Here is an 18,573-nt window from a genome sequence, read left to right on the forward strand (position 1 = left end):
AAGAGGAAGAAGACAGTCTCTGTTTTCAAGGAGGTCACAATCTAACAAGGAGATAATGAGCAAACAAATATGTACAAACACTCTATGTAGGATAAATATGAAATAATTAAAAGAGGTAAGTCACTAGAATTAAAAGGAATTGGGAAAGACTTCCTATACAAGGTGGGATTTTAGTTGGGACTTAAAAGAAGATTCAGCAATTAAATGTTTATTTCAGTTGATGGATAGAGCTGGAAGCCAGATTGCAAGAGTGGGTAAGAGAATAGGAGTATAGATGCCTTTTTCTAGGAATGTGGCTTATCAAAATGAGAAAGGATAAAAGATATTAAGTTAAAAGGCTCATAGGTTTAAGTGAGTTTGTTGTTTTGTTTTGGAAGAAAGAGATGGCATGATTGTAATCATTATAGAAGGAACCAGTGAATAAAGCAAAATTGAAGACTACATGAGGAGGTGGGAATTAAAGGGACAAACTACAAAATAGGAGAGTTAGGGGATCTGGAACGCAATAGAGAAATTGGCCTTGTTAGGTTTAGGATAACCTTTATTCTAACAAAGAAGTAAAAGAGAGAATGAGGGATGTTGTTGAGGGGATTTGAGAACTGAACAAGGTTCTCTGCTGAGAAAGATGAGGGTTGAAAGAGAGAGCAGTATAGGTGATTTGAATAGAGAATAGAAGATTTTGAGGAAAAGTTGCAGGGAGTGCAAAAAAGAGTCAAACAAGGAAGAGTAAAGGGATTGTTGTGCAACAGAGAGAGCCCAATTGAAATTAGATGATATAGGGGGCATCTAGGTGGCACAGTGGATAAAGCCCTGGATTCAGGAGGACCTGAATTCAAATCTAGCCTCAGACCCATGACACTTACTGGCTGCGTGACCCTGGGCAAGTTACTCAACCCCAATTGCCTCACCAAAAAAAAAAAGAAAAGAAAAGAAAAGAAAAAAGAAAAAAAAAAGAAATTAGATGATATAAATGTGTAGCTGACCTTTTAAGCATAGCTGTATGACTTCCTAGAGCAGTGTTTAGTAGTATGTGAGTAAGAATGATGAATGCTTCTTAACTCTAAGTGAGTCACTGTCAAGAATGTATTCTAAGGACAATCTTGAAATGAAACAAATACTTCTCTCTACCAAACTATCAATTACACCATCATTGTAATAGCAAAAGGCTTGGAATATTGCATGTGTGCACTAATTAATATGTGTCCAAATAAGTTCTGTCTCATAAATGTGATTATGTTATCATAATCATTAAAGAATATGAGATGGCAAAGAATAAATAAAAACAATAAGTTAAACAATGACAACAGTTATACATTTTAAAAGGCATCAAAATCTTTAAAAAAAAAAAAAGAAAATATCAGGACATTAAAGGAAAAATTTTGGACCTTGAGGTTATTGTTTGTTAAAGTCAACATGTTAAAGTTAATGTTTTAAAAAAAAAGATGGTGAGACTGAAAATAAAAGGTGAAGAGAGTTCAGGCAAAAGAATGACTGCGAAGATTATGGTAACCCCAAAGAAAAGAGGAAGGGATTTTGGCCACGTAGTCCAACTCCTTCATTTCATACAAGAGGAAATTGAAGCCAGTATGTCAAGTCACATATTCAAGGTCACAGAAAGTCAATAGTAAAGTCAGGATTAAAGCTTAGGTATAAAACATCTAGGATTAAAGCCTCTGATACTGAAGCTAGGGCTTTACCCCAAGGTTTTTTTTTTCCCCCAGTTCTAAAGCTATGACACTATTGTAAATACTATAAAATCTCAATAGTATTTGAATTAATAAAAGTCTCTATAATATTCAAATTAATTTATAGATTTAATTCAATAACAAAAGATTTCTATGTAGGTAGATAGACAAAATAGATATATCTGTAAAATGGAAATACAATTTCTGTGAGTGAACAAGCTGAGAAAACTATCAAGGAGAATTATGGCAAAGGAAAGGGGAAAAAAAAAGAGACCCGTGCATCATTTTAAAAATCACAGGACACAAAATAGATGTGGTTTTTTTTTTGTCCTGAAATAGTTTCTTCTCTACCCCCCTCCCCCCATAACAAAACTTAAAGGATCCAGAATAAGAAGGAAAGAAAGAGTATATGGTGTTATCACTGAGAAGAGAAAGTGAAGCCTAACTAATGATGTGACTTTGGGCAAGTTACTTCTTTGTGTGTCTCAGGTTCTTCATCTTTAAAATAAAGAAGTTAGACTATATGAGCTCTAAGGTCCCTACCAGTTCTGACTGTGCTATGTATTGTATAGGCTAACATGAAGAATATAAGAAATAAGAATATAAGAAATAAGGCTAAGATTAGAACTCAATTTTGCTGGCTTCAAGTTCATTGACTTTCTCCCATGTTATGTTGCGTCTACTAATAAATCACATCTTCCCTTATTGATCCTAGGAATGAAAAGCAGGCTTCACTTTCTCTTCTCAGTTATAGTACCATATGCATGAAGGTAAGTATGGGTAATAATGGCGAAAACTAGTTCTGGACCTCAGATCTTTAGGACTTTGATGTTAAAGTCTTCTTTGAAGTCTTTGAGCTAATACCAGCTAGATTAGATGCTTCTCCCTAGGAACAGGGCAACACAGAGAGAAATCCAGAAATGACTCATTGCCTTTAGAGTTAGGTCTTAGCAGGTACCTGTATCTGGGATATTATTAAGGATCAAAGAGGCAAAGTATATTCACAAAGCCAATTAAGAAAACATTATAAATATCTTTTCATTCCTGGAAAGCAGCTAAATGTGTACAATTAGTTAGTGGTCATGGGAAATGACATGGAAGAAGAGGATTCTTTCACCAGGTGCCAAAATATTTTTGGTAGTTTTTTTTGTCCCTTTCTAAAGTCTATTCTTATACAAGCACCATGTCATGTCATTTCCTATATCCACATTTCACTGATATTAGGTCTTCCTTGGAGAATCTGAAAATTTTTTGATCTGGATACAATTTGAATTCTCCATTTCTGATGCATGCATATATTCCAAAGTTCCTGACCTCAGGGTACTTACTCTCTACCTGGACAGAAAATGTTATCTAGGGTACAGATTCTAAAGAAAAGGAGAAAGATGAAACCTATACCCCCAAGAAAATTCCCTCCCCTCCCCATACTCCATCCCTTCTCAAAGAGGGAGACATGAATGACTGCAGCAAACGACAGGACCCTATCTGTATACTCAGTTGAATACTCTGTCTTCTAGAGCAGAGGTACCTGAGAGGTACATGTCGCCTGTGGTACCTGAACCAGATTAAATTGTAAGTAGGAAAGATTTAACAAAATAATTAAAAATACAATAAAACAGATAATATTACATTTTAAAACTAAGTCAATATGTGGCCTGTAGGGTTTCTTATATATAGTGGCCCCTGTTTCTATTTGAGTTTGACACCACTGTTCTAGAGCATCCATGGTCTGGGTTGATACGCTGGATACCAGACTAACCAAATGTTCTTGAGTTTCCTCTTTTTTTAAAGCCAATTTTTAACATTCACTTAAAAAAAATTGAGTTCCTAATTCTCTCCCTCCTTCCCTTTCCTGTCCTCTCCCAGCAATGGTAAGAAATTTTATATAGATTATACATGTGCAGTCATGCAAAACATATTTCCATATTAGTCATGTTGTCAAATAAAATATAGACCAAAAAGAGAAAACCGAAACCCCAAACCAACACCTGAAACCCACAAAAAAAGTGAAAAATAGTATGCTTCGATCTGCATTCAGATGCAAGTTCTTTCTCTGGAGGTGGCTAGCATTTTTCATCATGAGTCCTTTGGAATTGTCTTGGATTGTGTTATTGCCGAGAACAGCTAAGTCATTCACAGTTTATCATCATAGAACATTATTGTTGCTCTGTACAATGTTCTCCTGGTTCTGCTCACTTTACTTTGTATCAGTTCCTGTAAGCCTTTCCACATTTTCCTGAAATCATCCTGTCCATCATTTCTTTTTTTTTTCTGTCCATCATTTCTTATAGCACAATAGTATTCCATTAAAATCATATAATACAACTTGTTCAGCCATTCCCCAATTGATGGACATCCCTCATTTTCCAATTCTTTGCCACCACAAAAAAGAGTTACTACAAATATTTTTGTACAAATAGGTTCTTTCCCCCCTCTTTAAAAAAATGTCTTTGGGATACAGACCTAGTAATGGTATTGCTGAGTCAAAGGGTATGCACAACTTGATAGCCCCTTGGACATAGTTCAAAATTGTTCTCCAGAATGGTTAGATCAATTCACAACTCCAACAATGGTGCATTAGTGTTCCAATTTTTCCACATCCCCTCCAACATTTTAAAATTTCTTTTTCTGTAATATTAGCCAATCTAGTGGGTGTAAGGTGGTACCTCAGAGTTGTTTTAATTTGCATTTCTCTAATCAATAGTGACAGAGCATTTTTTTTATCTGACTATAAATAGCTTTGATTTCTTCATTTGAAAACTGCTTGTTCATATACTTTGACTGTCCTCCAATTGGGGGAATAATTTTTATTTTTATAAATTTGACTCAGCTCTCTCTATATTTGAGAAGTGAGGCCTTTATCAGAGACACTAACTTGAAAAATTGTTTCCCAGCTTCCTGCTTTCCTTCTAATCTTGGTTGGATTAGTTTTATTTCTGTAAAACCTTTTTAAAACATAATATAATGAGTATCCTCTTTTTGCCACAAAGGTGATTGTGGCCAAAACATAGGCAGAGGATATTGCAGGCCTCTTTAATCCAGATGTTCCAGTAGGCCTCAAAAGCCTTTCTTGGTAGATCTCTAAGACAGTGATTACCTACCATGAATATTTTTCTTCTACATAAGCCCCTCCACTATTTGGGAGGATTAGCAGTAGGAACCAGCCATAATATATGCTTCTTTGCTCTGTTTCTGAACAGAGTGCCTTTCCATGCTTACATGAAACATTTACAATTCCTTCCCACCAATAGCCCCTTTCCTTCTCTTAACAAGGACTTTGCTGGCAGAAGCTCTTCTCCCTTTCCCATATGCACAACTACCCTAATGATTGGAAGTCTCCAGTGAAATGACAAGAAGAATGATTTTATCCTCTTTCCCTTCTCTCAAGATGGTGGACAAAAAAACCCAAACAACAAACAACAAAAAAGAAAAAAAAAGGGACGAAAGGAAAAAAAGGTAAAAAAGGAAAAGAAGGCCAAAAAAGAAGATGTGGCCAAGAAGGTAGTGAAAAAACCTCAAAAGAATTACAGCCACAACCTGTTCCTGGCCAGAGGGATCAGCATATACTCAAGGTCTGCCATGTATTCCCAGAGGGCCATGTACAAGCAGAAGTATACTGCACCAAAAACCTGGATTGAAAGGAAAAAGAAAGAGAAGGTGCCTGCTACCATCTCAAAGCCATTTGATGGTGAAAAGAATGGAGGAACCCGTGTGGTAAAGATTTGCAAAATGCCTAGGTATTATCCTACTGAGGATGTGCCTAGAAAGCTGCTAAGTCACAGCAAAAAGCCTTTCAGCCAGCATCATGAAGAGACTGATCTAGCATTACCCCAGATATGGTTCTGATTATGCTCACTGGCGGCCACAGGGCCAAGTGATTGTTTTTCCTGAGGCACCTGGCTAGTGGCTTGTTACTGGTGACTGGACCTCTGACCATCAACCGTGTTCCTCTGCGAAGAACCCATCAGAAATTTGACATTGCCACCTCTACCAAGGTTAACCTTTCAGGTGTGAAAATTCCAAATCATCTTACTGATGATGCTTACTTCAAGAAGAGGCTCTGTAAACTTATACACCAAGAAGGAGAGATTTTTGACACAGAAAAAGAGAAATATGAGATTACAGAGCAGCAGAAGGCTGACCAGAAAGCAGTGGACTCTAAGATCCTGCACCAAATCAAGAAGATTCCTCAGCTGTGTGGCTACCTATGTTCTGGATTCTCTCTCTCCAACACACTCTATCTTCACACACTGGTGTTTTAAATGTCTGGCAAAGAACTCTTATTAAAATATTTGGAATAACTAAAAAAAAGAATGATTTTATAAAAAGTCTTAGGACCCCAAGATAGTGTCAAATATCCTTGGATCAAGATGCAGTAACCATGAATTCTTGTCCCCCACCTAGCTGTATGATTTTAGATAGTCTATTTAGCCTTTTTATATATGTTTCCTTCTCTATAACATGGGAATTACAATACCTGTCCTACATGACAAGGTTATTATGAGGGCCTGGAAACAATATTTTATAATGATTCATTGAAAGAAATGAAGATGTTTAACCTAGAGGAGAGAATTTTTAGGGAGGCTATGGTAACTGCCTTCAGTTGTATGAAGAGATGTCATATCTAAGAAAACTTAACTCTATTTTACTGAGCCCCAAAGAACAAAATTAAATGTACTGAATGGACATTGAAGGAAGGCATATTTCAGCTCAATATAAATAAGAATTTCCTATCAAGGAGAACTGTCCAAAGTGGAATGAGATAACTGGGGGAGATAATCTTCCTCACTGAAGATATTGTAGAGAAGGTAGTGGAGGGTGAATTTCCTAGCAAGGAAAGATGTCCAAAGTGGAATGAGATAACTGGGGGGGATAATCTCCATCATTGGAGATATTGTAGATAAGGTTGTGGAGGGCATTCCTGTTCAGGTATGATTTGAACAAGATGTCCTACCTATTCCTGGAGAAGAAGGTTGGTATAGTGAAATAGCACTGGACCTGAAGTCAAAAGATTGAAGTTTGCATTCTGTCACTTCCTAACTGTGTGACCCTGGGCAAGTCACCCACCCCTCTGGATTTCAGGTTTCACTTTTGTAATATGAAAGAATTGGACTAGATTTCTAAGATCCCTTCTATCTCTAACATTTGAGAATCCTATGGTTCTAGTTTGTCTAATGCCTCTTCCAACTATAGAATGTTGAGAGGCTATGATGATAATAGATTTTTACATATTTAAAACTGAAAGAATCCTTAGTGAACACCACCCCTACCTACCCCTGCCTATGTAGTTGTCGTTTTTTTTTTTTGTTTGTTTTTTGCTTTTACAGATGAAGAGAGTCCCCATACATCCTATGGCAAGTAGTAAGTAGCCAAGCCAGGATGCAAGCACAGGTTCTCTGACTACATACCCAGTGCTATTTCCACTGTATTACACTGATTCCCTTGTGTGACATGAAATGATATGGGAAAATACTTTGAAAAATTAAAGGTGGCAATAAAAATTCAAAGTTATCATATGCTGCATTAAGAAAGATTTAGCTTCAAGTAAAAGAGAGGTGAGAATTCCATTGCACTCAGTACTAGTCAGCCCTCATTGGGAGGACAGTGTTTATTCAATTCTAGATACCTCAATTTTGGAAGGACAATGAAAAGATGGAAAGGTATACAGAGGAGGGTGATTACCATGGTGGAGAGCTTCAAGACTTTGCCCTCTGGGGTCAGCTAGGTGGCACAGTGGATAAAGTACTGGCCCTGGATTCAGGAGGACCTGAGTTCAAATCTAGCCTCAGACACTTGACACTTACTAGCTGTGTGACCCTGGGCAAGTCATTTAACCTTCATTGCCCTGCAAAAAAAAAGACTCCCCTATGAAGGAAATGTCAATGGGTTAGCTTGGAGATGGGAAACATTAGGTGGGGAGCAAGATGGGATGCCAGGTTTTGAGAATTGAGTTGTTTTGTCTGTTTGTTTGTTTGGTTGGTTTTTTTGCAGGGCAATGGGGGTTAAGTGACTTGCCCAGGGTCACACAGCTGGTAAGTGTCAAGTGTCTGAGGCCGGATTTGAACTCAGGTTCTCCTGAATCCAGGGCCGGTGCTTTATCCACTGCGTCATGTAGCCGTCCGAGAAGTGAGTTTTTGCCTCATCTTTCCCCAAACCAGGTCGCCTCCATGTCTCTTGCTGGAAAGTTTCAGACCATATTACATACTCCTTTCTCCCTTCCAGCTTCTCTTTATAGGATATCTTCCTCTATTATAATGCAAGCACCATGAGAGGGGACTGTATTGTTTGCTTTTTTTTTTTTATCCTCAGCACTTAGCACAGTGCCTGACACACACTAAGAGTTTAATAAATGCTTGATCTAGAGATTTGGTTTCAAGTATTTGACCAGCAGTCATGGAAAAAGGATTAATCTTGTTTTGCATTTTTTTTCCATGCGCACCCTGTCCACTGGCACCTATATGCATTTGGAGCTTCACCCTTTGCTTTCATCTCCTATGATGGGGCATAGACAATTGCAGAGGGCTCCTTACTCTACTCTCTGGGATGACTTGAAAGAGTAATTTGGGGATGATGACTTCTCTAATTATTTTTCTACCAGAAGATGTCAAGGACACAAGCACAATTGGGTGCAATGAAGGAAGAGCTATTTCTGTGAGTTTGCAGATGGCTCTGAAATTACTGAATGGCCATGAGTGAGTTGTTGTGCAGCCAGCCCTGAGGACACCATGTGGAACTGGTGAACTAGGCCCAGTGACTATCCCAGAGAGAATGCTGACAAAGAGAATTGGTGATTTTCCTTTTATTAAGGTTGCAAACTCATCCCTGGACATTTTTGTTTCCCTGGGGTTGTTTTCGTTTTCTCTTCTTGATGGCAGAGAGGAAAGACATTGGACTGAGTCAAAACAACAAGGTCCTAGTCATGGCTTGGCCACAAACCAGTTTGTGACCTGTGAGAGGCTTACTTTTTTATCTGTAAAACAAGCATAATAATACCTTCCAGGCCCACCTCACAAGAGGCACTATAGGAGTCAAAGTAATATGTGAGAAAGGATATTGGATTGTTTTTCCAGAAGTAGATGATGATAAGTGTAAAAAGCTATTCCATGTGGGGAGTGGGGTGGGGCACATCTATAATTCCCAATACCAGTGACGCTAACATTGATAGATTAGTCTACTACAGAAGTTTTGAGCTTCAGGCATCTAGACTAAGTCTAGAACCAATATGGTAAGCTCTTCCAAAGCGGGCAGTCACCAGGCTGCTTAAGGAGAAGAGAACCATTCCAAGTCAGAAATGAAGCTGTTCAAAGCTTACACACCATTTAGCAGATGAGTTGAGATGATAAGTGGCCCAAGTACTTGCAGTAAAGATGAGATAAGGAGGCCTGGTATCAAAAAAAAAAAAAAGGAAAAGAAAAGCAAAATCAGACTTTTCAAATATATTGTTTAGTTGTTTTTTTAGTCAAATAGAGAGTTCTTTTGTAAATAATTTGTTTTCTAGTTCATTGGATACTGACTGTGTTACTGAGTTCCACTGCAGAACCCCTATCTTAATGCCTGTACTTAGTTCCAGGCTGTGAATGTGCATCCTGGCTTCGTGGAAATGAACATGATTTGAACTAAGTATCTATAGCTTGATTAATCTATTGAGATTCTATATGACTTACATAAAGCTGGTCTTTAGACTTTACTTTGTTCCCTAACTTTCTGCATGGGTCTTGAGTAAGTCGCTGTACCTCACTTGGTCTCAGTTTCCTCACCAGGCAAATTGCAAGGGTTGGAGTTAAATCAATGTTCCTTTGTTTTCTTCCTTCCTTTCTTTCTTTCTTTCTTTCTTCCTTCCTTCCTTCCTTCCTTCCTTTCTTTCTTTCTTTCTTTCTTTCTTTCTTTCTTTCTTTCTTTCTTTCTTTCTTTCTTTCTTTCTTTCTTTCTTTCTTTCTTTCTTTCTTTCTTTCTTTCTTTCGCAGGGCAATGAGGGTTAAATGACTTGCCCAGGGTCACATAGGTCGTAAGTGTCAAGTGTCTGAGGCCAGATTTGAACTCAGGTCCTCCTGAATCCAGGGCTGGTGCTTTATCTTCTGTACAACCTAGCTGCCCCTAAAATCACTATTCCTAACATAATTGATCCTGTGAATGAGGGAAATGTCTAAATTCTCTAGGGCAGACTGCTTTCAATCTTGGCTTAGCCACTATTAGATTGTTCTGGGGGAGGGGCAGACACTAGAAAGGAGGAAAAGGTCCCCAATTCTTGCACTGTGCCCCTTCCTAAAGAAGTAGAATTCAGGGGACATGACATTGTTTTTAATTCAGATGCTTTTAATTTTTTTTTTTATAGATTCAGTTTTGTCTTCTTTTCAGTTCTGACTTCTTTCTTTTCCTCTTCTCCCCTACCCTTTGAGGATGCAAGAAAAAAAAAATAAAACCTGTTACAAATAGATGTAGACAAGCAAAACAAATCCCCACATTAGCTGTGTCTAATGTCTATGTTTTAAAGAAGTGCTTTTGACAGCAAGTTTTTCAGATCCGCATGGTAAAAGTCTGCCTTTGGTGGACAAGTAAGGAAAATTGAACCAGACAAAGTCTCAGGGTGCTTTCAGTTCTGACACTGTAAGATTCCTCTATGTTTCTGCTTTTCTCACACGGCAAATATGAGTATGGCACTCAGAAGGTCTGGTCACGGCACATTTTCTCTTCCAGTATCTACAGATTTGGGCCCTGTGTATATCACTTGCAAGCAGCCATGATGATTGTTTCTCGATTTGGGAATCCTACATCCTTTCCTCATTCATTATAGAGCCTTCTCCTAGGCACTTTGAAACTGTAACATGGTTGTCTCTAGGACAGGTTTAGGTAATTAAATTAAATAATTCAGTTCAGTATTTTTTATTAGTCACCTACTGTTTGCCAGACCCTGTACTAGCTACTGTGATATGACAAAAATGAATAATCTGCCATAAGGGGCTTCCATGCTTCTGGAGGAAACACCATGTGTGTGTAAGTAGAGTTAAGTATAAAAACACATATCAAGTAAATGCCAAGGAATCTGGGAATTGGGAGACCTTAAAAACTGTGGAGATGAATATTTGTTGGTTTGGGCTGAGTAGTATTTAAAGATTACTATATCTGAATATAGTTTTATATGAAATCAGATACAGAATATGGATATAGGCAAATACCATTTAGATGAAAATGTTTATAGAAAAACTCGAAAGAAAACTTACTTGATTTAGATGTCAGAAGCTCTAGGTTTCAATGCTGGCTCTTCTACCTATTGCCTGAATGACTTTGCATGAATTACTTAACCTCTCTGAGGCTTAGGTTCTCTGTAAAATAGGGAGTTTGTGTTGGATGATCTCTGTAGCTTTCCCAGTTCTAAATCTTCTCAGCTTACCCTGAAGAAGCTTACATTCTAGCAGGAAGGACCTAGATGCAGATTAACCTAATAAAATGAGAATATAGGAGGAGTGCATACATGGAAATAGAAAATGTTATAAAATCATATTAGGAAGAGATCACTACAAGCTAAGGGCATCGGGGGATGTTCCCTGAGCAAGGTGTCATTTACTCTGGTCCTTGAAGGATAGGGAAGATATTAGCAAGTTGGGGGAAAGATGCTCACAGGAAGGAGGGGGAAAGATTATAATGTGAGTAGTCAGAAGAGTACAAACTTATTACAAATGGTTGACACTTTAAGATTCTGAATATTTTTAAAATCGTTATAGTTCCATACTATGAAATGTGACTTCATAACTCATTACAGTCTCCTGAGAGGTCAGAGGAAGAGGTAATTCAGATCACATTCTTAATCCCAGACTGAATTCCAATTAGTTCAATGAAGGGCTCTGGCTATCCCACAGGAAAGAGAACTACTTTAAAAAGACGACCATTTAAAAATGTTTAATCCTAGCACTTTCTTCAAGGAAATGCCTTCTGGAGAAGCAGCTGTTAATTTCTCCCAAATAGCAGTATGATTCTTCAGAATAACTCTCTGTCCTTAAGTGGAAATTTAGGACACATAATCCTTAGGCTATATATTTGCCCTTTGGGGTTTCTGAGAAGGATTTCAAAAAATTAAAATAAAATCCTTGTTTCTCCAATGCTTGGCATTTCTTAAATCTCAGATGCTGATTGCATCTGGGATGGCTTCATCCCAACCTGATTATTAGCGTCAGTTTGTAAGATGCAAGAGATAAAAGGATATGCTGCCTTGAGTCAGTGCCCCTGTGACACAGGGGAGCAGCACTTTTTCATGTAGAAAGTACATCAAGTATATTTACCACATTTTAATAACTATGTTAACACCCTTGACATGACTTGTGCTGAGTGTCCTGGGTAGCATTTGCAAGTGATGTCCTCATTTGGGGCAGCCATTTTTTCTCTTTGAAAAGGGAAGATGTGATGGGTAAGGCATTGGACAGCAAGTAAGGAAGGCCTGGATTTAAATCTCACCTCTGACAACTACAGTTATGTGGCCATGGGGAAATCACTTTGTCTCACTTAGCCAATGTCTCAGTTTCTTCCTCTACAAAATGGGGATAATAATACCTTTAGATCGGGATAATAATACCTTTAAATACTCACCTCGCAGGATTGTTGTAAGGCTTTAATGGGATAATCAAAAGATATTTATTAATTGCCCACTGTATACCAAGTACTGTCCTAGGTGCTGTAGATGCAGAGACAAAAATACAACAGTTCCTGCCCTCAAGGAGCATATCATCTATAGGAAGAAACAATACATATAACATCATATGTTTAATAATGTACAAATAAAAGCATGCTTGTTAGGCAATGGATGAAATGCTGGACTTGTACTCAGGAAGATCTGAATTCAAATCCTGCCTCAGACATTTACCAGTTGTAAGATCTTGGGCAAGTGACTTAGCTGTTGTCTGAATCAGTTTCCTTGTGAATAAAATGGAGATAATATTAGCACCTAAATTTCCTGGGGTGAGGATAAAATGAGATAATTTGAGAGTGCTTTGCAAATCTTACAGCTCTATATAAATGAGAGCTAGTACCATTAATACTTCTGTATACAACAACATGCACACTAAATACAGGATAATTTAGGAGAGAGGAATTAATAGATGGATGAATCAGGAAAGGGCTCTTATAGGAAGTGCTGTTGAGATAGGAAGGAAATTAATGATACTAAGAGGTGAAGAAGAGGAGGGGATGAATTCCAGGCATAAGGGACAACCTGTATAAAGGCAGAGACTAGACGTAGAATTTTGTTCATAAGGAATAATGAGAAAGCCAGTTGGCTGACCTGCAGTGTGTGAAGGGCAGGAAGTACAATAAGGCTGATGAGATAGGTTGAAGCTGGGTTGTAAAGGGTTGAAAATGTGAAGCAGAAAAACATGTATCTGATTCCAGAGATAATAAGGAATCACTAGAGTTAAATGAGTAGGAGAACAACAGAGCCATAACTGTATTTAATGTTTTGGGCTAATGTAGGAATTTGTTTTGCTTGACTATGCCTATTTGTCATAATTTTTGTTTTGTTTTGTTTTTAATAGTGGAGAGAGAACATAAATGTTAGTTAATTGAAAAAATTAAATTAAAAATTAAGTGCTTTACAGACTTGAAAGTGCCATATTAATCACATTTATTATTATTATTGTTTTTATTGTTATACTAGCCTATTAAATGCCATTGGCAGTGACTCCCCTTCTACCTCCCCTCTCCCCCACCTTTTTTTTTCTTTCTCTTGGTCTCCTGGAAGCTATCACTGCCCATTACCAAACTCCTTTCACCCTCAGATTACTGTGAAGGTACTGCCTGAGACTTTCATGGGATAATGCAGGGACAAACTACTTTTATTTTCCACATGCAGTAAATAAAAAGTTACCAAAGCTGACCTGAGAAGAGAGTATAGGAATCAAAAGAAGTTGCCAAGAAAGCTTCAGAAAAAGGTAGAGCTGTGATTGTTGAAGCCCATCTGCATGTAGCAGGAATATCCCAAATTCATATAGTGCTTTCCCCACAACAACCCTTTGAAGCAAGTAATACAAATATTATTGTTATTGTTATCATTATCGCCACCATGATTGTCATCATCATCATCATTCTCATTTTACAAACTAAGAAAATGAGGACCTGAGAGGGTAAGTGAATTGTAAGTGGTCACAGGCTTAGAAAGAGTCAGTTTGTTCTTACTTAAAGTCCTGGCCTCTTTTTGCTATACCACATTGCCTCTCTTTGGCATAAACTTCATGTCCCTATGTTCAGCTCACAGCTAAACTCAGAGCCCCTTAAAAAGAATGTTGTGTTTGAGAAATTGCAAGGAGCAATGTTACTGGCACTGAGAGTACATGGAGGGAAGAGTGTAAGGTTTAAGAAGAATAGAAAGGTAGGAGTGAGGCAGGTTGCAGAGGACTTTGAATGTTAAACAGAAGATTTCCTTTTTGATCCTGGAAGTGATTGGGAGCCATTAGAGTTTATTGATTAGGGGGTTGACATGGTCATACCTCCTCTTTGGCAAAATCACTTTAATACATGAGTAGAGAATAGATTAGACTGGGGTTGGGGGTGAGGTGGCTTATGGCAGGCAGACTAACCAATAAGCTATTGAAGTAATCCAGACATGAGGTAATGAGGACCTGTACCAGCATGGTGGTAGTGTCAGAGGAAAGAAGGATGCATATTGGAAAGATGGTGCAAAGGTATAATTGACAGATGGTGAAAACAAATTGGATATGGAGAGTAAGAAATGGTGAGGACTCAAGGATAGCACCTAGCTTCTAAGCCTGGGGGACTGGCAGGATGATGGTAATATTGAATTTAGGAAGAGAGAACTGTTTGTGGGGGAATCAGTTTAACTGTAATCAAACTGACTGGAAAAAAGAGATGGGCTGGTTACATATTGACAGGTAGGGTTATCTTATGGATAGTTCTTGTGGTCTATTGGTAGCCAAGATTGAGAAAAGGCCTCCAGGACATTGGGTAGATAAACCATCTCTGGTAAATTTAAAGTAGAGCATGGATGAAAGTTGCCCAGCCTAAGTAGGCATCCATGGATCCTACATGTATCCTCATAAATTATATCTACATTAATTAGAGAACATATCCATTAGAGCACTGGAGTATCATAGGGATAGGGACTTGTACTCTATCCCATAAGACTTTTAATCAAAGAACCGTGTGAATTTTAAAGTGTTATAGATGGATGTGAGCTATTAGTCAATCAACTAGCATTTATTAAGTGTCAACTATGTGCCAGTAATCGAGCTAAGCACAGGAGGCTAACAAAGAAAGACAAATGACAGTCCTTGCCATCATTGCACATTGGACATTTAGTGCAACTTCACATTTTACCCAGTAATTAACCAATATGAACTGTATAAATAATGCATTTTTTCCTGCTCATCTTTCTTGTCCTCTAATGTAATTTAAACTAAATTATTAAAATTTTTCTAATCTGCTGCTTTTTATTATAAACATTTTGGCAAACTTTTAAATGAAAAATAGCTTATATATCCCAAATTTTATATATATATATATTTATGCATGTGTGTGCACATATACATATGCATATAATATCTACAGCTGCTATCCTGATTCCAATTAAGATTTTGAAGGCTAATTAACATGGATAATGATAGGCATGGTATACATTCCATCCACTGTGGATTCCCAAACATATTTTCTGATTTAAGCGTATACCTACTATTTACTCTTCTGCTTGAGGACAGCTCAAAACCTGGAATGGATTTCATGATTGCTCCATCTTCTGCTTGTGACAGACTCAGTAAAGCCTAAGTGTAGAGATGGTTTCTTGCCTGTCAGCCACTTCAAGACATTGGCTCTGTATTATGCAGTCAAACTCCAAAAGCATTTCTAATGTTTTCTCAGTGTAAAGAGATACTTTTTCCTAAGCTCTTCTCTCTGGGTAAATAGTTCAAAGCTGGAGCTTCTCATATCTTTAACAAGTGAGGATACAAATAATCCTATTCAAAATTGGTTTTGGTTTTTTTTTTGCGTACATGGAATATGTGCAAAGAAAGTAATTTTTTTTTAAATTAAGGTGGTATCTTTCCCTGGGAGTTTCCACAGAGCACTCATAAACCCTTGTTCAATAAAAACACTGGAATCACCTAAATCTCTTTACCAAGAATACCCATGGCATCTTCATCGAACATCCTTGACCTCACAGTGCTCTTAGTCTATAAGAATTCTAGTCTGAGGTGAGTCTGAAACGAAACCTACTCTAACTTCAGGGGACAATCAGAACAAAACCAATTTTTTACCCTGAATCAGACAGAGCTTTAACCTCCAACATGATTTCAGTTCTACTCTCAAGCTCAGTACTTGAAGAAGAATGTGGTTTGTCTTAGCTCTACCACTCACTGTAAATTATTCAATATCTCAAAATCTCTGTATCCTTATTGTAAAATGGGAATGATATGGGCATTACCTACCTCAGAAGGATTATTATAAGCATTAGTGAATGAACTAATGAATGAAAAAGCACTTATTAAGTTCTTACTTTGCATTAGGTATGGTGCTGAAGATACAAATGCAAGTGAGCAAGATACAAATACAAATACTGTTAGGGGTACAAATACAAGCAAGGAAGACAACCACTGTCCTGAAAGAGCTTATATTCTAATGGGAGTAGACACCCATAAAGGGGAAGACATGGTACTTGTTAGGTAGCTTGGAGTAGAAATGACCAGGAAGTGGTAAAGTGACTGGTTCTGAGCTAACATGAGGGTAGTAACTTGAAATTGCTTTATTAATATACAATGCAACTGATTATTGTTATTACCCTATTTTTATGCATATTGATCAAATAAGGTAGAATATGATAATAATCATCTGCTTTATATCTTCAGGGATTCCTGAGCCAGGAAAACCCTAATGGTAGTAAATAGTTCATAGGATCAAAAGATATTGGACTTACAAGTGATCAGAGAGATCATCTAGTTTAGTTCCTTCATAAGAAAATTGAGATTCAGAGTGATTTACATGTCCAAGTTGTAAGAAACAGAGTGGGAATTTGAACGTAGATCTTCTAAGCCTAATTCTACGGCTCTTTCCACATAATACTGTTTCCTTACAATGTGATCCATGTATCTCTCTCTCTCTCTCTCTCTCTCTCTCTCTCTCTCTCTCTCTCTCTCTCTTCATATATATGTACATATATACACACACATGCACACATACATACATGCATACACAAATATATTCTTTGAGGTTCCCTAACTAGGAAATTGTCATCTCAACCTTATAGATTGAGATTCTTGTATCTTAAATACCTTTTATTTCTGCTCCCCATTGGGCTCCCAGGCTCAAGTGACAGAAATATACTACATAAACACATACATATGTATGTGTGTATGTATGCATGTATATATCTAAAATTTGGAAGACAACCTAGAAAGCATCTAGGCCAACTCTTTCATTTTACAGAAGGGGAAACCATATACTACTGAGAGATAAATGACTTACCCAGGGTCATCAAGTTAACAGGTGGCAAAGCTGTCTAGAACTTTTATCCCTTGACTCCTGGTGCAGTGGTCATTGTGCTAACCTAGTATGTTAGTTACCTGATAGACAACAAGTGAGAGTAAAAAGACGAAAGGACAAGGATAGGATCTCAGACGATGAAATGAAGTCACCAGAATAGAGCTTACCCTTTACATGAAAATGAGGCCATTTTTGGTTCCTTTTTGTCTGTAACCACAACTGTGAGGAATCATGATGAAAGGAAAGGTCTGGGCCCCACTTTGACAGATTCTCAAGGTTTGTATAATTCAGTTGATGTTCTCAACTTTCCAGAGTTTATCTGATAATCCCAAGTGGAGGCACCTCAAGCAAAGAACATGGCTGTGTTTCAATAGCTGACCTTTCGATGTGGCTTTTCCCTGTAAATTTCTGTTTCTGCAGAGACTGAACAAACACCAGGGAGACTCAGGGCATCTGGCTGCAGACAAGATGCTTTGTATTCTGCATGCCAGTGGTATTGGCTAGAACATTTTGTTTTTTGCTTGACCTGGAAGAAACAGTTTGATCTCTTGCACTGCCCTTTATAAAAAAGAGTGGGGAGATGGAGCCTTGGGAAATTCAGCCAACCAGAGTATGCCATTGTCAGTGACCCTGACAAAATACCCGCAGTATTTAGGGTGTTGACCAAAAGTGTAGCAGAATTAGACTTCTGGGCTGTGTTGCCTGTGATATGATGGAAGAGGCTACTGGGAAGCCTGGGTTGTTCCAAGCGAGATAGTGTAGATGGTGATAAGGACATCTCAGAATCTACTTGCTCTGCAAAGAAAGCTCAAAGCCAAAAACTTTTCTGCTCTGCATATTCAGCCTTTGCTCCACACATGCTGTAAGAATGTCAAAGTGTGAATGTAAAGAAATCTGCTGAAATGAAAGGAGGGAAATTCATAGAAAGTTGCGGTAAACATAATATTCATTCACTCATTGTATGAAGCTTTATTGAATATTTATTATGTACTGATGCCCAGGCTGAATAGTTTGGGAGCTACAGAGAAATACACAATGTAATCTCTGCCCTCAGGGATTTTACAGTCTAGTGCAGGAGAGAAGGCATGCACAAATAGAATCATACTTTGAGACAGAACCTGAAGATGTAATAACACATAGACAAAGTACTTTAGGCACTTTTCAGAAATGGGGAAATCTGGGAGGGTAGCAGAGATCTCTCTCAGCTGGGGAAATTAAGGATAGATTCATGGAAAAGTTCCAATATAAGCTCTTTGCAAGTAAGGTTTGCACTTCTATTGTTAGTGCCTAGCACAGTGCCTGGTAGGTGCTTAATAAATGCCTGATTGATTGATTAGTTGGTTAGTTAAGCTGGGCATTGAAGGATTGTAAAGAGCTAAGCAAGACAAAATCAGTGAAGTGGGAATTCTAGGTTGAA

The 18,573-nt window shown here is 37.9% G+C and overlaps 1 pseudogene; it reads left to right on the plus strand.

Moving 5' to 3' along the window:
• Positions 1 to 2,449: 2,449 nt before the first annotated feature.
• On the plus strand, positions 2,450 to 5,947 carry LOC122738353 (annotated as a pseudogene).
• The last annotated feature ends 12,626 nt before the right edge of the window (positions 5,948 to 18,573 follow it).

The sequence above is a fragment of the Dromiciops gliroides genome, chromosome 2, assembly GCF_019393635.1.
Source record: "Dromiciops gliroides isolate mDroGli1 chromosome 2, mDroGli1.pri, whole genome shotgun sequence".
Classification (NCBI taxonomy): domain Eukaryota; kingdom Metazoa; phylum Chordata; class Mammalia; order Microbiotheria; family Microbiotheriidae; genus Dromiciops; species Dromiciops gliroides.